We start from the raw sequence: 19070 nt of genomic DNA on the forward strand, positions 1-19070 counted from the left end.
TCAGGAATTTCAAAAAATGTCGCTGATTAAACAATTATTTGAAAATTTCAAAATTTGTTCCCAAAGAATTGAAAAAAAATTTGTCGCTTCAAAAATTATCCATGAAATTGAAAAAATCAAGAATTTTTGAAAAAAAATCAAGAATTCAGAAAATATTATAATTGAAAAATGTTTATGAACTTAAAAATGTTCATGTATTTGATTTTTTTCATGATTTAAAAACTATTTACAAATTCAAAATTCTTTGTGATTTTTGAAAAAAAAATCGTTGGACCATGGATTTTAAAAATTGTTGGTTGTGACTATCAGTCTATCGCCATGTAAATGGACATGTGTTTTTTTTTATCTGTTTTTGTTTTCTTGATTTTGACGTATGTGAGTTTTTGACAGCAGCACGATGCTCCCGTAGGGGTACCTTGACTCCGTCGTCGGGCGCAGCATGATAGTGTCGTGGAGCCCGCAGGACCTGGTGCTTGTGCGCCCGTCCACGGCGTGCTTCCTCACGCACTGTAGCTAGAACTCCACGCTGGAGACGCTCGCAGCATGGCATCCCGTGGTGGCGTTTCTGTAGTTGGGTGACCAATGCACGAACACCAAGTACCTGGTGGAGGAGTTCAAGATGGGTGTACGCATGCGTGCGACCCTGTGTAGGGTCGCCGTGCGTGACACCGTGGAGGACGTCGTGGCAGGGCCTGCCGCCGATGCTATGCTCGAGAATGTCGGGGGTGGAGCACGACGTTGAGGACGGCCGTGGTGGCAGGTGGGTTGTCGGACCGCCATATACAGACATTCGTGAACGCGGTCATATTATAATTCTTGTTAGTCATACAGAGAGCTAGCCAGGCTACATTCTCAAACAAGTGCGTACATTCAAATGTCAAGAAATTTTTTAAGGAAATGTGTTGCACGGGCATGTAAAATGGTGCTATCTTAGGAGTGCCACATGAGATAAATGATGATGTGGAGGAGAGAGAAATCATAAAAAAATGATTTTCTTCTCTCATTTAAGAGATGATCTCTAAGCACAATATTTCTCATCACGTTTAAAAAAATGCTAGTTATTAAAGATAAGGCTAAGAGATAACTCATTATACACATGTTTTTATTGTCATCTCTAAATTACATGCAATGCCTAAAATAACATTCTCTTATCAACCATTGTACATGCCCTACAATACTTGGTAGGTCTTGCAAACAAGCAATCCACTACAAAAGCGTCTTCACCACCATGACTCAATCGAACAATAAAAGAGGCGTGTCAAATTTCAAATATCGCTATCATCAAACGGAATATTTATGTAGTCATCGTTCACAGAAGCCTATCATGCAAAAATAATTAGGAAATCAAGTACCGAATTAATTTGAAAATCAAACCATTAATGTAATTAATTAGCTACACATTTAATTACATTTGCAATTATAGGTCCATTTAAATATGATCTTTTTGCGCCGAATCAATTTGGAAAACCGAGTAAGTAATGTAATTAATTAATTAGGTAGATAGTTAATTATGTCTACATATAATTAGAAGTAGGGATTTTTTCACAATTAGGCAAATAATTAATTAATTTGGTTGGCAGTTAATTAGGCATGTAGATAATTAGGTAGGCAGTTAATTATTTGCGTAATTAGTCAATTAATTAGGTAGTTAATCACGTCAAATTATTTTGAAAGTGGTCATGGGCAAGGACGGTCAATAGGGTCTCGGCGACATGGCCCTGCTTGCCAACATGGACAACGGCCACCATGCGCACACAACATGGGCGATCGAGCATTCACCAAGATGGATGACGACCATGTGCTGCATGATGTTGACACGTTGACGGTTGTAAATGTTCACGGGCGAGGACAATATGATACTAAATTGTCCTGGTGGTTCATGCTATAGTAGAAAACAAGAGTGTTACAAGAATAAGAAGGAAGTAGAACTAATTAAGGCGGCCAAGTGGTCCATGGGGTTGAAGAAGGAAAGAGTGTTCCAAAAAATAAATCAAAAAAAGAAAGGAACATTATTCTAGAAAATAAGTAGGAACAAGAACTAAAGTTGAAGGAATGAGAGAAAGAAGAAGATGAGCTCGCTGATAAATGCACTGATGTTGATGTGGTGCTGGTTGGCGCCAATGAAACGGATTGATGAAGAGGCTAAGAGTAGAAGATATAAGATAGGACGAGGAAGAGAAGAACGGCAAGTATCCCTTGTAGCAATGAATGGTGCGTGGGCTACAGGTGGAGCTTATTGGTGACTAGAAATATGTGCAGGTTGCCACTTGCCTCCCACATTAGTGTGTATGTGTATTTTTATCGTTTCATCAGTTGCAGAATTCAGAGGACATATGATGTCGTTTTATGATGGCATTGACATGTTGAACTGAAGGCTTTGTAAACTCTAAGAAATGGGAGAAAAATATTGGCTCATATTGCGACACAATTAGAAACCCTTGAAAAGATGACATTTTACTGCGTGCATTTGCAAAGTTGAATGGACCTTTCAGAATTATCTCTATAATTATTTGTTGTTTTGTGGCAATAGTATGTGTTAGTTTAATCCACTCTATGATATTATAAGTATGAAAAATTTCGCCTGTATTACAATTCACGGCGAAGGTGAGGAGGGCATTCTATGGTTTTTGAAGGAGAGGGCTCCAATAAGAAATATCCTGCTATGGCGGGAAACCGAGCGGGAAGGAGAGAGTGCGACAGGAAAAGAGAATGGTGCGTCGCGGGGCTGGGTTTTTTATGTTAGGCCCGCGTGTTGGAGATAACATGGTTGATAGTCTGGACAACCATAGTTCTTCCTATATATGGTCAGAATCGGGGAGCCTACTAGACGCCCTTTTGATGTCCGAACACGTCCGGACATATAGGCAGAAATAGGTTTCGACTTTAGAAACAATCTTAATTATTTGTTTGATTCATGTATATATTCACTATAGCCAGTACAAACGCACGGTCCTTCTACTAGTCAGACTAAATTGCAGACAATAAAAGATCGATTGTTCTACGTTTTGGCGAGAATTATGTAACGAGCTGTCTGAGCGAATGGGGCCGGGCCATCCACGAGTTTGCGCCTATCGAGCTGCACTATTTTGTTTTTAAACTTCCGATCCTCCACTTCTATTTAATTTTAAAAGCATATCTCCACATCGCGCCGTTGGACATGTCAAGGAGCGGTGCATAATTTCTACCTCGTCTCATCCGTGAGCAACATAGTGACCATCGGGCCTAGGTTTGGCGGTGTTTTCCCTCTTCGAAAGAGACCCCTTCGTCTCTATCTCTGTCTCGTGTGGTTTCTCTTGTGGCATCAGCAATTAAATTCTGAAATAGTATAACCTCGCAGCGAAACAAGGTACATCGGGCCTCGCACGCAACGCTAACCTAGTTCTAGTGATCGCGACCATGTCGGCAAGATGACACCGACGTATTTTCCAACCTATCTTAACTAGCGTGCTCTAAATACACCAGTGTAAGCAAGAATGTATTCTTAATGCGTATGAGCAAATTAACGACCAAAAGTCTAGACATATGCATATGCAAGGTTTCAAATACTCCCTCTGTTTCAAAATAAGTGACTCAACTTTGTACAAACTTTGTATTAAAGTTAATACAAAGTTGAGTCACTTATTTTAGGATGAAGGGAGCACATGTCAGGTAGCTGCCTTGGAGGTTTTGTGTGACGGGACGGAGTTATGACGCTATCTTATATATGCTTGAATAGTTTCTTATTACTCCCTCTGTAAATAAATATAAGACGTTTTATATCACTAAGCTTATCCCATGAGTACCGCTGCTACTCCAAAGACTCCATATGACTCCACCTGCAACTTGTAGTCCCTTCTTTTCTTGACCACAGTCAACACTCGAGCAAAAACAAGTTCCACATTACTCTAGTTTGCGCTCCCAACTTCCAGAGTATCAGTCCAACGCCATCACACACTGATCACTGACCTGCATGAAAGTGAACAACTCACATATTGGGTGTCACACATAAGAGTTGCCTGAACTCAACATCACCGCTCCTTTCTTGACCGCATGTCTGAAACATGAAGGAATTTCACCGTTGTTTGTAGTCATCCCGAGTTAAATTCGCAGTTGTCTCACCACATGTATGACCACCAGAGCCTTGGCCCGTCTCCAGTCCCGTGGATACCGCACACCTCGCCGCTATTACCGCGCGAGCCTCCGCTGTTCCGGTCGAGTCTCAAGGGTCGCGAACCCACACCACTCAACCCCCACTGCTGAGTACCACCGATCATCACCGACCGATGACGAGTTTCACGCTTCCATCAGACCACCGAGCTCCAGTCCGAATTACGTGTCCCTCGCTTTTCCCCATTGCTGAATAGGCTTCGATTCCCTGGATCCTTACACCGTAGCCCCTCAATCCAGCTCCACGACGATCAGTCCATCCTCGCGCCCCGTCGACTTCAAGCTCTCATGTGCACCGTCTTGAATCAACCCCGCGTCATAGTCTTGTCGAAGCCACACAAGCACTCGGGCCTGCGCCACGTGTTTCCACGCCCAGAAGTCGGTCACCGTCAGCACCACGCACCTATGTCGTCGTCGTTGATCCAGCCACCGTCTTCTGTACCAACCGACATCTCCATGTCGATCCGTCAGACTGTCTTGTCCAACCCTGCCGAACATATCCGACTGTAACCATGCTCCACCCTGCATCATGACCGCGGGCACACATCTGTGCATGTCTTGGACGCCATGTGTATGCATGATCCTGTATGACGCACTACTTTAGTGATATAGAACATCTTATATTTGTTTACGGAGGGAGTATATTGGATAACAACCATAGAAAGAAACATGCGAGCTGACTGGAAAAATCGTTCTTTCCATGCTTTGCAAGCATGAGGTGGTGATGATGACAAGTGCATTTCAAGACCCAGCTTTTACCATCTTGCAAGTAGCAGCTGCTTTTTGTCACCACTATTCGTACTATATTTGTTTCTCCCGATGACCATAAATTTGATCAACACCATACCTCATTGTGCAGTAGCAGAAGAATGCCTATACAACCCCCAAAATGGTTATTGAGTTCAACAAACAATTTCATGCTAGTGGTATTTACACAGGAAGAATTCAAGTCAGCGGAGACAATCTCTACAAAATAGCATTATTAGTTACACATTAGTTTACTTATGTGCGACCTTGCAGCCATTGCTACAATTGATATTTCACTAGTAGAAAACAGGGCTTTGGTTCAGGCCGGTCCAACCCATTAGTCCCGGTTCAGCCCAGAACCGGGACCCATGGGGGCATTGGTCCCAGTTCGTGAGGCCAGGGGGCCTGCCGGTCCTCGTGGGGGCATTGGTCCCGGTTCGTTTGGCCCCTTTGGACCCGGTTGATGGGACGAACCGGGACCAATGGGCCTCGCTCCTGGCCCACCATCATTGGTCCTGGTTGGTGGCTTGAACCGGGACCAAAGGGTGTCCTTTAGTCCCGGTTCCAGCCACGAACCGGGACCAATGTGATGCCTATATATACCCCCTCACCGGCGAGCAGAGCACTCCACACTGCTTTGTTTTTTCTGTCCGGCGAGGGGAGGGCTTTGTGGTGCCCTAGCTCACCTCCTATGCACATGAGTGTTCGATGGAATGCCCGAGCCACACTACTTAAGCTTTCTCCTGTCCAAGCTCCATTTTCCTCAATATTTGTCTAGGTTTAGCAGTCTTTCACATCCCGTCCCCGTCTTCACTGCCGTCGATCGCCCGCGCCGATCTCGTCGCCGGCACCACTACGGTGAGCCTCTTGTTCTTATCTTCTTTCTGAAAGGAAAAAAATTCTTACTTGTATGTTTAGATAGATACTTGTATAATTTTCTTACTTTTATTATTGCTTCTTATTATATAGTGCGATGGTTTTGGTATCCGCCCCCGTCGGCCCTTATCCTGTCTATGATTCGGATGTGGTATATATTATCTTTTATAACTATTTGGTTTATTTATTGTTTATGACAATTATGCCGACCAACGTGACAGAGATTTTATTTATCTAGGAGGTATGTGAACCGGAAATTCCAACCGACCCTATTGTCGAGAGGTTAAATTTAGTTGAAGAAGAAAACAATTACTTGAAGGAAAAAAATTGAGGAGGAGAAGATGATATTGGTGCTGCATGTTGCGAATGTCGTCGATGATCACAAGATCAAGATGGATGCAATGCGCTTGAAGATTAGAAAGATTAGAAAATATGTCATTCATGCCAAGGCTTGCTATCATTATGCCGTTGGATCAATTGTTACCTTGGTTGCAATTATGATCGCATTTGTTGTTGCATTGAAATGTTTTACATAGTTTCAATGTATGGTTTAATTAGATGCTCTGGGGAGCTATATGTTGTTCAATGAGAACTATGTATGTACTTTGGTTTTAATGTGATGACGAACTTCTATTAATTTGGTCACTTATCTATTCATTATGTTTTGTAATGGTTTTTGACACACTTTATTATATATAATGCATGTAGATGAACCGGCAATGGATGTACGGTGATAGACACACCTCCGAGTACATTAAGGGCGTGCATAATTTTCTTGAAGTGGCTGAGGCAAACAAGAAGAATGGTTTTATGTGTTGCCCATGCCCTATATGTGGGAATACGAAGTCTTACTCTGACTCGAAAAGCCTTCACACCCACCTGCTTTATAAGGGTTTCATGCCAAACTATAACGTTTGGACTAAGCACGGAGAAATAGGGGTTATGATGGAAGACAGCGAAGAAGAAGAGGACGATGACAACTATGTGCCCCCTGAATACGGTGATGCTGCAATAGGGGAAGCTGTTGAAGATCAAGATGAACCAGATGACGTGCCCGATGATGATCTCCGTCGGGTCATTGTTGATGCAGGGAGACAGTGGGAAAGTCAAAAGGAGAAGCTGAAGTTGGATCGCATGTTAGAGGATCACAAAAAAGGGTTGTACCCCAATTGCGAAGATGGCAACACAAAGATCGGTACCGTACTGGAATTGCTGCAGTGGAAGGCAGAGAATGGTGTGCCTGACAAAGGATTTGAGAAGCTACTGAAAATATTGAAGAAGAAGCTTCCAAATGATAACGAATTGCCCGACAGCACATATGCAGCAAAGAAGGTTGTATGCCCTCTAGGATTGGAGGTGCAGAAGATACATGCATGCCCTAATAACTGCAACCTCTACCATGGTGCATACGAGGATTTGAACGCATGCCCGGTATGCGGTGCATTGCGGTATAAGATCAGACGAGATGACCCTGGTGATGTTGACGGCGAGCGCCCCAGGAAGAGGGTTCCTGCCAAGGTGTGATACGTCTCCAACGTATCTACTTTTCCAAACACTTTTGCCCTTGTTTTGGACTCTAATTTGCATGATTTGAATGGAACTAACCCGGACTGACGACAATTGATGCTCCTTCTTGATTTCTACTTTCGCGGTGTCAAACGTCGCGAATTGATCAAGGATCATCATGTCTATCCGTGATATGTTATAGTTCATCACGAAGCTCTAATAGCTTGGTGACTATGGAGAACCATCACTATCTCATCTGGAAGATAAACTCCCACTCGATTCAAGTGATTGTAGTACTCAGACAATCTGAGCACATGCTCAACGATTGAGCTTTTCTCCCTTAGTTTGCTGGCTAAGAAACTCGTCGGAGGTCTTATACCTCTTGACGTGGGCACGAGCCTGAAATCCCAATTTCAGCCCTCGAAACATCTCATATGTTCCGCGACGTTTCGAAATCGTCTTCGGTGCCTCAATTCTAAACTGTTTAACATTACTGAACTATCACGTAGTTATCAAAACGTGTGTGTCAGATGTTCGCAACATCCACAGACGACGTTCGAGGTTCAGCACACCGAGTGGTGCATTAAGGACATAAGCCTTCTACGAAGCAACGAGGACAATCCTCAGTTTACAGACCCAGTCCGCATAATTGCTACTATCAACTTTCAACTAATTTTCTCTAGGAACATACCTAAAACAGTAGAACTAAAGCGCGAGCTACGACATAATTTGCAAAAACCTTTTGACTATGTTCAGGATAATTAAGTTCATCTAATGAACTCCCACTCAGATAGACATCCCTCTAGTCATCTAAGTGATACATGATCCGAATCGACTAGGCCGTGTCCGATCATCACGTGAGACGGACTAGTCATCAACGGTGAACATCTCATGTTGATCGTATCTTCTATACGATTCATGTTCGACCTTTCGGTCTCTTGTGTTCCGAGGCCATGTCTATACATGCTAGGCTCGTCAAGTCAACCTAAGTGTATTGCGTGTGTAAATCTGGCTTACACCCGTTGTATTCGAATGTTAGAATCTATCACACCTGATCATCACGTGGTGCTTCGAAACAACGAACCTTCACAACGGTGCACAATTAGGGGGAACACTTTCTTGAAATTATTGCGAGGGATCATCTTATTTAAGCTACCGTCGTTCTAAGCAAATAAGATGTAAAACATGATAAACATCACATGCAATCAAATAGTGACATGATATGGCCAATATCATTTTGCTCCTTTTGATCTCCATCTTCGGGGCTCCATGATCATCATCGTCACCGGCATGACACCATGATCTCGATCATCATGATCTCCATCATCGTGTCTTCATGAAGTTGTCTCGTCAACTATTACTTCTACTACTATGGCTAACGGTTAGCAATAAAGTAAAGTAATTACATGGCGTTATCATTGACACGCAGGTCATACAATAAATAAGGCAACTCCTATGGCTCCTGCCGGTTGTCATACTCATCGACATGCAAGTCGTGATTCCTATTACAAGAACATGATCAATCTCATACATCACATATATCATTCATCACATTCTTTTGGCCATATCACATCACATAGCATACCCTGCAAAAACAAGTTAGACGTCCTCTAATTGTTGTTGCATGTTTTACGTGGCTGTTATGGGTTTCTAGCAAGAACGTTTCTTACCTACGCAAAAACCACAACGTGATATGCCAATTTCTATTTACCCTTCATAAGGACCCTTTTCATCGAATCCGATCCGACTAAAGTGGGAGAGACTGGCACCCGCTAGCCACCTTATGCAACAAGTCATGTAAGTCGGTGGAACCTGTCTCACGTAAGTGTACGTGTAAGGTCGGTCCGGGCCGCTTCATCCCAAAATACCATCGAAACAAGATTGGACTAGTAACGGTAAGCATATTGAACAAAATCAACGCCCACAACAACTTGTGTTCTACTCGTGCATAGAAACTACGCATAGACCTAGCTCTGATACCAGTGTTGGGGAACGTAGCAGAAATTCAAAATTTTCTATGCATCACCAAGATCAATCTATGGAGTAATCTAGCAACGAGGGAAGGGGAGTGCATCTACATACCCTTGTAGATCGCTATGCAGAAGCGTTGCAAGAACGCGGTCGGTGGAGTCGTTCACTAAGCGATTCAGATCGTGGTCGAATCCGATCTAAGCACTGAACGACGGTGCCTCCGCGTTCAACACACGTACAGCCCGGGGACGTCTCCTCCTTCTTGATCCAGCAAGGGGAGAGGATAAGTTGAGGGAGAGCTCCGGCAGCACGACGGCGTGGTGGTGGAGCTTGCAGTTCTCCGGTAGAGCTTCGCCAAGCACTACGGAGGAGGAGGAGGTGTTGGGGAGGGAGACGGCTGCGCCAGGGGAAGGGTGAAGCTCCCATGCGCCTCCCCACTATATATAGGGGTGGAGGGGGCTGGTTTCTTGCCCTCCAAGTCCATTGGGGCGTTGGCAAAGGTGGGAGGAAAGAAATCCCATCATTTCCTTCCCCACCGATTGTTATCCCCCCTTTTTAGGGATCTTGATCTTATCCCTTCGGGATATGATATTATTCCTTCTAAGGGGGGATCTTGGTGCGCCTTGACCAGGGGTGTGGGGCCTTGCCCCCACTACCCACGTTCATGTGGGTCCCCCCATGCAGGTGGGCCCCACTCCGGAACCTTCTAGAACCTTCCCGGCACAATACCGAAAAATCCCGAACATTTTCCGGTGGCCAAAATAGGACTTCCCATATATAAATCTTTACCTCCGGACCATTCCGGAACTCCTCGTGACGTCCGGGATCTCATCCGGGACTCCGAACAACATTCGGTAACTGCACACTAATTCCCATAACAACTCTAGAGTCACCGAACCTTAAGTGTGTAGACCCTACGAGTTCGGGAATCATGCAGACATGACCGAGACAGCTCTCTGGCCAATAACTAACAGTGGGATCTGGATACCCATGTTGGCTCCCACATGTTCCACGATGATCTCATCGGATGAACCACGATGTCGAGGATTCAAGCAATCCCGCATACAATTCCCTTTGTCAACCGGTATATTACTTGCCCGAGATTCGATCGTCGGTATCCCGATACCGTGTTCAATCTCGTCACCGGCAAGTCTCTTTACTCGTTCCGTAACACATCATCCCGTGATCAACTCCTTGGTCACATTGTGCACATTATGATGATGTCTTTCCGAGTGGGCCCAGAGATACCTCTCCGTTTACACGGAGTGACAAATCCCAGTCTCGATTCGTGCCAACCCAACAGACACTTTCGAAGATACCCGTAGTGTACCTTTATAGCCACCCAGTTACGTTGTGACGTTTGGTACACCCAAAGCATTCCTACGGTATCCGGGAGTTGCACAATCTCATGGTCTAAGGAAATGATACTTGACATTAGAAAAGCTTTAGCAGACGAACTATACGATCTTGTGCTAGGCTTAGGATTGGGTCTTGTCCATCACATCATTCTCCTAATGATGTGATCCCGTTATCAACAACATCCAAATGTCCATGGTCAGGAAACCGTAACCATCTATTGATCAACGAGCTAGTCAACTAGAGGCTTACTAGGGACATGGTGTTGTCTATGTATCCACACATGTATCTGAGATTCCTATCAATACAATTATAGCATGGATAATAAACAATTATCATGAACAAGGAAATATAATAATAACCAATTTATTATTGCCTCTAGGGCATATTTCCAACACCAACATGCTATTAGAATGATTGTGATGTGGTATGATGGGATGGTATCCTCCTTTGAATGAATTAAGTGACTCGACTTGGCACATGTTCACGCATGTAGTTGAAACAAATCAACATAGCCTTCATGATATTTATCTTCATGGTAGATTATATCCTACTCATGCTGGTACTCGGTGTAAATTAATTTCAATGCATGTTTATGGCTGTTGTCGCTCTCTCAGTTGGTCGCTTCCCAGTCTTTTGCTAGCCTTCACCTGTACTAAGCGGGAATACTGCTTGTGCATCCAAACTCCTTAAACCCCAAAGTTGTTCCATATGAGTCCACCATACCTTCCTATATGCGGTATTTACCTGCCGTTCCAAGTAAATTTGTATCTGCCAAACTCCAAACATTCAAACAAAATTCTGTTTTGTATGCTCGAGCAGCTCATGTTTCAACTAGGGCTGCCTATATCTTCCATGCTAGGTGGGTTATTCTCAAGAGGAGTGGACTCCGCTCCTCATTCACGAGAAAGGGCCGGTAATCGGGATGCCCAGTCCCATGATCCAAAAAGATCAAAGCAAATCAAAATAATTAAACAAAACTCCCCCGGGGTTGTTGTTAGTTGGAGGCACTCGTTGTTTCAAGCAAGCCATGGATTGATGCTTGTTGGTGGTTGGGGGAGTATAAACCTTTATCATTCTGTTTGGGAACTGCCTATAATGCATGTAGTATGGAAGATACAGCCATCTCATAGTTGTTGCGTTGACAGTGAAAGTATGCCGCTCAAAATGTTATTCAATCTCTATTTTAAAACTGAGCTCTGGCACCTCTACAAATCCCTACTTCCCTCTGCGAAGGGCCTATCTATTTACTTTTATGTTGAGTCATCATCCTTCTTATTAAAAAGCACCCGCTGGAGAGCACACTGTCATTTGCATTCATTATTATTGGTTTATATTGGGTAAGACTTGACTGGATCTCTTTTACCATGAATTACAATGTTTAGTCCGTCCTTGATCTTTAAAGGTGCTCTGCATTTATGTTTTGCGGTCTCAGAAAGGGCTAGCGAGATACCATCTTGTTATATCATGTTATGATTGTTTTGAGAAGTGTTGTCATCCGAGTTTTATTATTATGGCTCGCTAGCTGATTATGCTATTGATATGAGTAATTGTGAGACCTACGTGTTATTGTGAGTATGGTTAGTTCATAATATTTGCTGAAACTTGAATGCTGGCTTGATATATTTACAACAACAAGAGCAAACAGAGTTTGTAAAAGTTTTTCTTTATCACTTTCAGTTTATCAACTGAATTGCTTGAGGACAAGCAAAGGTTTAAGCTTGGGGAGTCGATACGTCTCCAACGTATCTACTTTTCCAAACACTTTTGCCCTTGTTTTGGACTGTAATTTGCATGATTTGAATGGAACTAACCCGGACTGACGCTGTTTTCAGCAGAATTGCCATGATGTTGTTTCATGTGTAGAAAACAAAAGTTCTCGGAATGACCTGGAAATCCACGGAGGAACTTTTTGGAAAATATGAAAAATACTGGCGAAAGAATCAAGACCAGAGGGCCCACACCCTGTCCAGGAGGGTCGGGGCGTGCCCCCTCCCCCTGGGTGCGCCCCTGCTTCCTGGGCCCCCTGGAGCTCCACCGACCTCAACTCCAACGCTATTTATTCCGTTTCACGGAGAGAAAAATCAGAGAGAAAGTTTCATCACGTTTTACGATACGGAGCCGCCGCCAAGCCCTAATCTCTCTCGGGAAGGCTGATCTGGAGTCCGTTCGGGGCGCCGGAGAGGGGGATTCGTCGCAGTCGTCATCATCAACCATCCTCCATCACCAATTTCCTGATGCTCACCGCCGTGCGTGAGTAATTCCATCGTAGGCTTGCCGGACGGTGATGGGTTGGATGAGATTTACCATGTAATCAAGTTAGTTTTGTTAGGGTTTGATCCCTAGTATCCACTATGTTCTGAGATTGATGTTGCTATGACTTTGTTATGCTTAATGCTTGTCACTAGGGCGCAAGTGCCATGATTTCAGATCTAAACCTATTATGTTCTCATGAATATATGTGTGTTCTTGATCCTATCTTGCAAGTCTATAGTCACCTATTATGTGTTATGACCCGACAACCCCGAAGTGACAATAATCGGGATACTTCTCAATGATGACCGTAGTTTGAGGAGTTCATGTATTCACTATGTGTTAATGCTTTGTTCCGGTTCTCTATTAAAAGGAGGCCTTAATATCCCATAGTTTCCGCTAGGACCCCGCTGCCATGGGAGGGTAGGACAAAAGATGTCATGCAAGTTCTTTTCCGTAAGCACGTGTGACTATTTACGGAATACATGCCTACATTACATTGATGAACTGGAGCTAGTCCTGTGTCACCCTATGTTATGGCTATTACATGAGGAATCGCATCCGGCATAATTATCCATCACTGATCCATTGCCTACGAGCTTTTCACATATTGTTCTTCGCTTATTTACTTTTCCGTTGCTACTGTTACAATCACTACAAAACCCAAAAATATTACGTTTGCTATCGTTACCTTTATTTCCATATTACTTTGCTACTAAATACTTTGCTACAGATACTAAGTTATCCAGGTGTGGTTGAATTGACAACTCAACTACTAATACTCAAGAATATTCTTTGGCTCCCCTTGTGTCGAATCAATAAATTTGGGTTGAGTACTTTACCCTCGAAAGCTGTTGCGATCCCCTACACGTGGTATGCTCCTATAATACCACGGTTGAAACGCCTGTTCAGAAACAAAGAGCGTGCCAAGTTGATGTGATGGCACAGAGAGGACCGTAAGAAAGACGGGAAGTTGAGAGCACCCACTTACGGGTCACAGTGGAGAAAAATCGAGAGAAAGTACTGGGAGGAGTTTGCAGGTGACGCAAGGAACGTATGGTTTGGTTTAAGTGCGGATGGCATTAATCCTTTTGGGGAGCAGAGCAGTAATCACAGCACCTGGCTCGTGACTCTATGTATCTATAACCTTCCTCCCTGGCTATGCATGAAGCGGAAGTTCATTATGATGCCAGTTCTCATCCAAGGCCCCAAGCAACCCGGCAACGACATTGATGTGTACCTAAGGCCATTAGTTGAGAACTTTTACAGCTGTGGATTGGAAATGGTGTACGTGTGTGGGATGAGCACAAACAGGAGGATTGTGACCTGCATGCGTTGCTATTTGTCACCATCAATGATTGGCCTGCTCTTAGTAACCTTTCAGGACAGACAAAAAAGGGATACCACGCATGCACACACTGTTTAGATGACACCGAAAGTATATACCTCGACAAATGCAGGAAGAATGTGTACCTGGGGCATCGTCGATTCATTCCGACCAACCATCAATGTCGAAAGAAAGGCAAGCATTTCAAAGGCGAGGCAGATCACCAGAAGAAGTCCGCCATGCGTACCGGTGATCACATACTTGCTATGGTCAATGATTTAAAAGTAATCTTCGGAAAGGGTCGCGGCGGACTATCTGTTCCGAATGACGCTAAGGGACGTGCACTCATGTGGAAGAAGAAATCTATATTTTGGGTCCTACCCTACTGGAAAGACCTAGAGGTCCGCTCTTCAACCGACGTGATGCACGTGACAAAGAACCTTTGGGTGAACCTGCTAGGCTTCTTGGGCGTGTATGGGAAGACAAAAGATACACCGGAGGCACGGGAGGACCTGCAACGTTTGCACGAAAAAGATGGCATGCCTCCAAAGCAGTATGAAGGTCTTGCCAACTACGCTCTTATCAAAGAAGAGAAGGAAATCTTCTATGAATGCCTGCTCAGTATGAAGGTCCCGTCTGGCTACTCGTCGGATATAAAGGGAATAATAAATATAACAGAGAAAAAGTTCTACAACCTAAAGTCTCATGACTGTCACGTGATTATGATGCAACTACTTCCTGTTGCATTGAGGGGGCTTCTACCGGAAAATGTTCGATTAGCCATTGTGAAGCTATGTTCATTCCTCAATGCAATCTCTCAGAAGGTGATCGACCCAGAAATCCTACCAAGGTTAAGGAGTGATGTGGCGCAATGTCTTGTCAGTTTCGAGCTGGTGTTCCCACCATCCTTCTTCAATATCATGACGCACGTCCTAGTCCATCTAGTCGACGAGATTGCCATTCTGGGCCCTGTATTTCTACATAATATGTTCCCCTTTGAGAGGTTCATGGGTGTCCTAAAGAAATATGTCCATAACCACGCTAGGCCAGAAGGAAGCATCTCCATGGGCCATCAAACAGAGGATGTCATTGGGTTTTGTGTTGACTTCATTCCTGACCTTAAGAAGATGGGTCTCCCTCAATCGCGGTATGAGGGGAGACTGGATGGAAAAGGCACGCTAGGAGGGGACTCAATAATATGTAGGGACGGGCATTCTTGGTCTCAAGCACACTAGACAATTCTACTGAATTCTACCTTGGTGACCCCGTATGTCGATGAACACAAGAACGTTCTTCGCTCCAAACACCCGGACCAGTGTGACGACTGGATTACATGTGAACACATCAGGAGTTTTGGCAGTTGGTTACAAACACGTCTCAGGGGTGACAACATTGTTTCTGATGACCTGTACTCGTTGGGAACCATCTTCGACTGTAATGACTTACAAAGGGTACGAGATAAATGGAAATACATTTTACACGATCGCCCAAGATCAAAAGAGCACCAACCAAAACAGTGGTGTCCGCTTTGATGCAGCAACCAAGAGGGGAAAGGACACATATTATGGTTACATAGTAGACATATGGGAACTTGACTATGGACATGATATTAAGGTCCTTTTGTTTAAGTGCAAATGGGTCAATCTGTCAGGAGGTGGGGTACAGGTAGACCCGCAGTACGGAATGACGATAGTGGATCTGAACAATCTGGGGTACAAAGACGAACCATTCGTCCTAGCCAATGATGTGGCGCAGGTTTTCTATGTGAAGGACATGTCTACCAAACCGAGAAAAAGATAAGATAAGGAAGAGGATACATCATATGATGAGCCAAAGCGCCACATAGTTCTTTCAGGAAAAAGAGACATCATGGGATTGGAGGGCAAGACAGACATGTCTGAAGATTATGAAAAGTTTCATGAAATTCCTTCCTTCAAAGTCAAGGCTGACCCAAGCACCCTGTTAAACGATGAAGATTATCCATGGTTATGGCGCAATAAGCAAAGGACACAAGCGAAGAAAAAGTGAAGACTTTCTATCCACAACAATTATGATGATGCCTTTGATCTAGAATATCACAGCAGTTACATGTGAACAAATGAAATCCCTTTGTAACATATGAGTTTTCATCCGAAACCCTGATACTTCCAGAGAGATTGTCTTTTTAGCACATGCTATGTGGGTGAAATGATGATACCATTCCAACTTTCAAACTTTTCAGAGTTCATTTGTAGTGCTTTTCAATTTAAGTGTCATTTAGCTGAAAGAATGAACTAATAGCAAAAAGCATGAACTCATAGCAAAAAGAATGAACTAAAAATAATCAATTACCAACTAAAACAAAACAATAATATCCTTCAATAGCAAAAAGAATCAACTAAAAAGCTTTTATAAAACTCCAATAGCAAAACGAATCAACTGAAAAAAAAATTATAAACCTCTAGTATTATTGAAACTAAAATTATATAAAATTTATGCAACCAAAATTATCAAAGTATTTTCTGTTCAAAACATTAAATCAAAAAGAATTTTCATGAAGAATTTTTTCGTTAGAAACTTTAATTGCTAAAGGAATTATCACAAAGAATTTTTTGTTAGAAACTAAAATAACAAAATGTATTTTTGAATATAATGATAAAACATAGTAATATTAAACAGCAGGAAAAAGATTCACTCAAAAACCTATCTTTATAGTAAAGTTATTCAAAAACTAATGATTCACACAAATTTTAAAAAATTCAAATTTAAACTATTCAAATTAAAAAACAAATGGCACTAACAAAAAGTTTATAATTTTTATTACCTAAAATCAAAAAGAATTAAAAAAAGCAAAAAACAAAAGAAAATAAATAATGCAAAAAACAAAACAAAAAACTGGGAAAAAAATAAAAAAATGCCACCTACTGGGCCACCACGGCCTGAATACGACTAGAAACCCAACCATGGGCCAGGATTCAGGCCCGCAGAAGGCCCAGTAGGCCCACATGCAGCATAGTGTGTGATTAGGCCCAGTAAGCCTGCATTTGAGAGGAGCTCGACAGGGCAGCCGCAGTGGGGCTTATAAACCACTCCCAGCTCCTCTCAACTAGCTAGGTGGGACTAAACATTTGGCCGCGGGGCAGCACAAGGCCTTTGGTCCCGGTTGGTGGCACCAACTGGGACTAAAGGGGTGCATTGGTCCCGGTTGGTGCCACCAACCGGGATTAGAGGCCCCAGCTTCCCGCCCTTTGGGCTGCTGAAAAGAGGGCTTTGGTCTCGGTTGGTGGCACCAACCGGGACTAAAGGGGTGCATCGGTCCCGGTTGGTGCCACCAACCGGGACTAAAGGGGTGCATCGGTCCCGGTTGGTGCCACCAACCGGGTCCAACACTTATCCAAATTTTTAGTTTTCATCTCATTTGTCCCCCGACGACGCCGACTACAACGACGCCGCCCCCGCCGTCGCCGTCGCCGTCGCCCGCGCCCATCGTTGCCGCCGTCCCCGCGCCGCCCCTGCCCCGCGCCGCCGCTGCCCCGACGCCGTCGCCCCGCGCCCGTCGGCGCCGCCGTCTGCCTCCGCCGCCGTCCTCGTGCCGCCCCTGCCTCGTCGTCGCCGTCCTCGCTGTTGTATGTATTGATGTATATTGATGTATGATTTTTTTTGTTCGTATGATGTATGTTTTTTTCATATATATAAATTATGTATGTTTTTATGTTACGTTATTATAGATTTTAGGTTAGTATAGATTTTAGGTTAGTGGAGAGGAAAAAGAAAAATAAGGAAAAAGAAGAAAAGAGGAAGAAGGAAGAAGGAAGAAGAAGAGAAAGAAGGAGAGGGAAAAGGAAAATAAGAAGAGGAAGAAGGAGAAGAAGGGAAGAAGAGGAGTGGAAGAAGAGGAGAAAAAATAAGAAGACGAAGAAGAAGAAAAAAAGAGGAGAAGAAGAAAAAATAGAAAACTTTCTATTTTTCTTCTTCTCCTCTATTCCTTCTTCTTCTCCTCTTTTTTTTCTTCTTTTTTTCTTCTATTTTCTTCTTCTTCTTCTTCTTCTCTATTTTTTCTTCTTCTTCCTCTTCTTATCTTTTATCCGGAACGAGGGTGTCGGGAACTAGGGTGCCGGAAGCTAGGGTAGAGGGTCCAGGGTCGCCGAGGGGTCGAGGGTCGTCGAGGGGTCGAGTGTCGAGGGTCGAGGGTCGTCGAGGATCGAGGGTCGTCGAGGGTCGAGGGTCGTCGAGGGTCGAGGGTCGTCAAGGGCCGAGGGTCGTCGAGAGTCGAGGGTCGAGGGTCGTCGAGGGTCGTCGAGGGATCGAGGGTCGTCGAGGGTCGAGGGTCGTCGAGGGTCGAGGATCGAGGGGTCATCGAGGGGTCGAGGGTCGAGGGTCTCCGTTTAACAAGAATGCCCCCATTATGGATGTGCACAAGTTGATCCTTTTTTACCTCATCCATGGCTACATCATTTGCTGGAAGTAACAGGCGTATGACGCTACGAAGCTCTTCAAAGTTATTTTAGAACGGAGTTCCGGATAGGATGATTCACTTTTTTGGTACGGATTCAGTAAAGGCCTTCCAAATAGCGATATTCGGAAGGCTCTTGCTGAACTTCGTACCAAAAAGAGAATTCTCCTATCCGGGGCTCCGTTCCAAAACAATTTTGGAGAGCTTCGTACCGTTATGCGCCTGTTACTTTCGGCAAATGATGAAGCAATGGTTTTCTTGAGATCAGGAAAAATATGGACCATTTTCTGCACATCCAGAATGGCGCCATCTTGTTAAATCCCTTAAAGGTTAAGAGAATCCGAGCAGTCGAGGATCGGAAGTAGCTAGGGTAGGGGGTCAAGGGTCGCTGAGGGGATGAGGGTCGAGGGTCGAGGATCGCCGAGGGGTCGACAGGGGGACGTCGATCAACCCCCT

The 19070-nt window shown here is 44.0% G+C and overlaps 1 pseudogene; it reads left to right on the top strand.

The window, feature by feature from the left end:
• The first annotated feature begins 631 nt into the window (after nt 1-631).
• Nucleotides 632-19070, top strand: part of LOC123170579 (putative disease resistance protein RGA3) — a 28587-nt pseudogene continuing 10148 nt past the window's right edge.

Source organism: Triticum aestivum, chromosome 7D, assembly GCF_018294505.1.
Source record: "Triticum aestivum cultivar Chinese Spring chromosome 7D, IWGSC CS RefSeq v2.1, whole genome shotgun sequence".
Lineage (NCBI taxonomy): Eukaryota > Viridiplantae > Streptophyta > Magnoliopsida > Poales > Poaceae > Triticum > Triticum aestivum.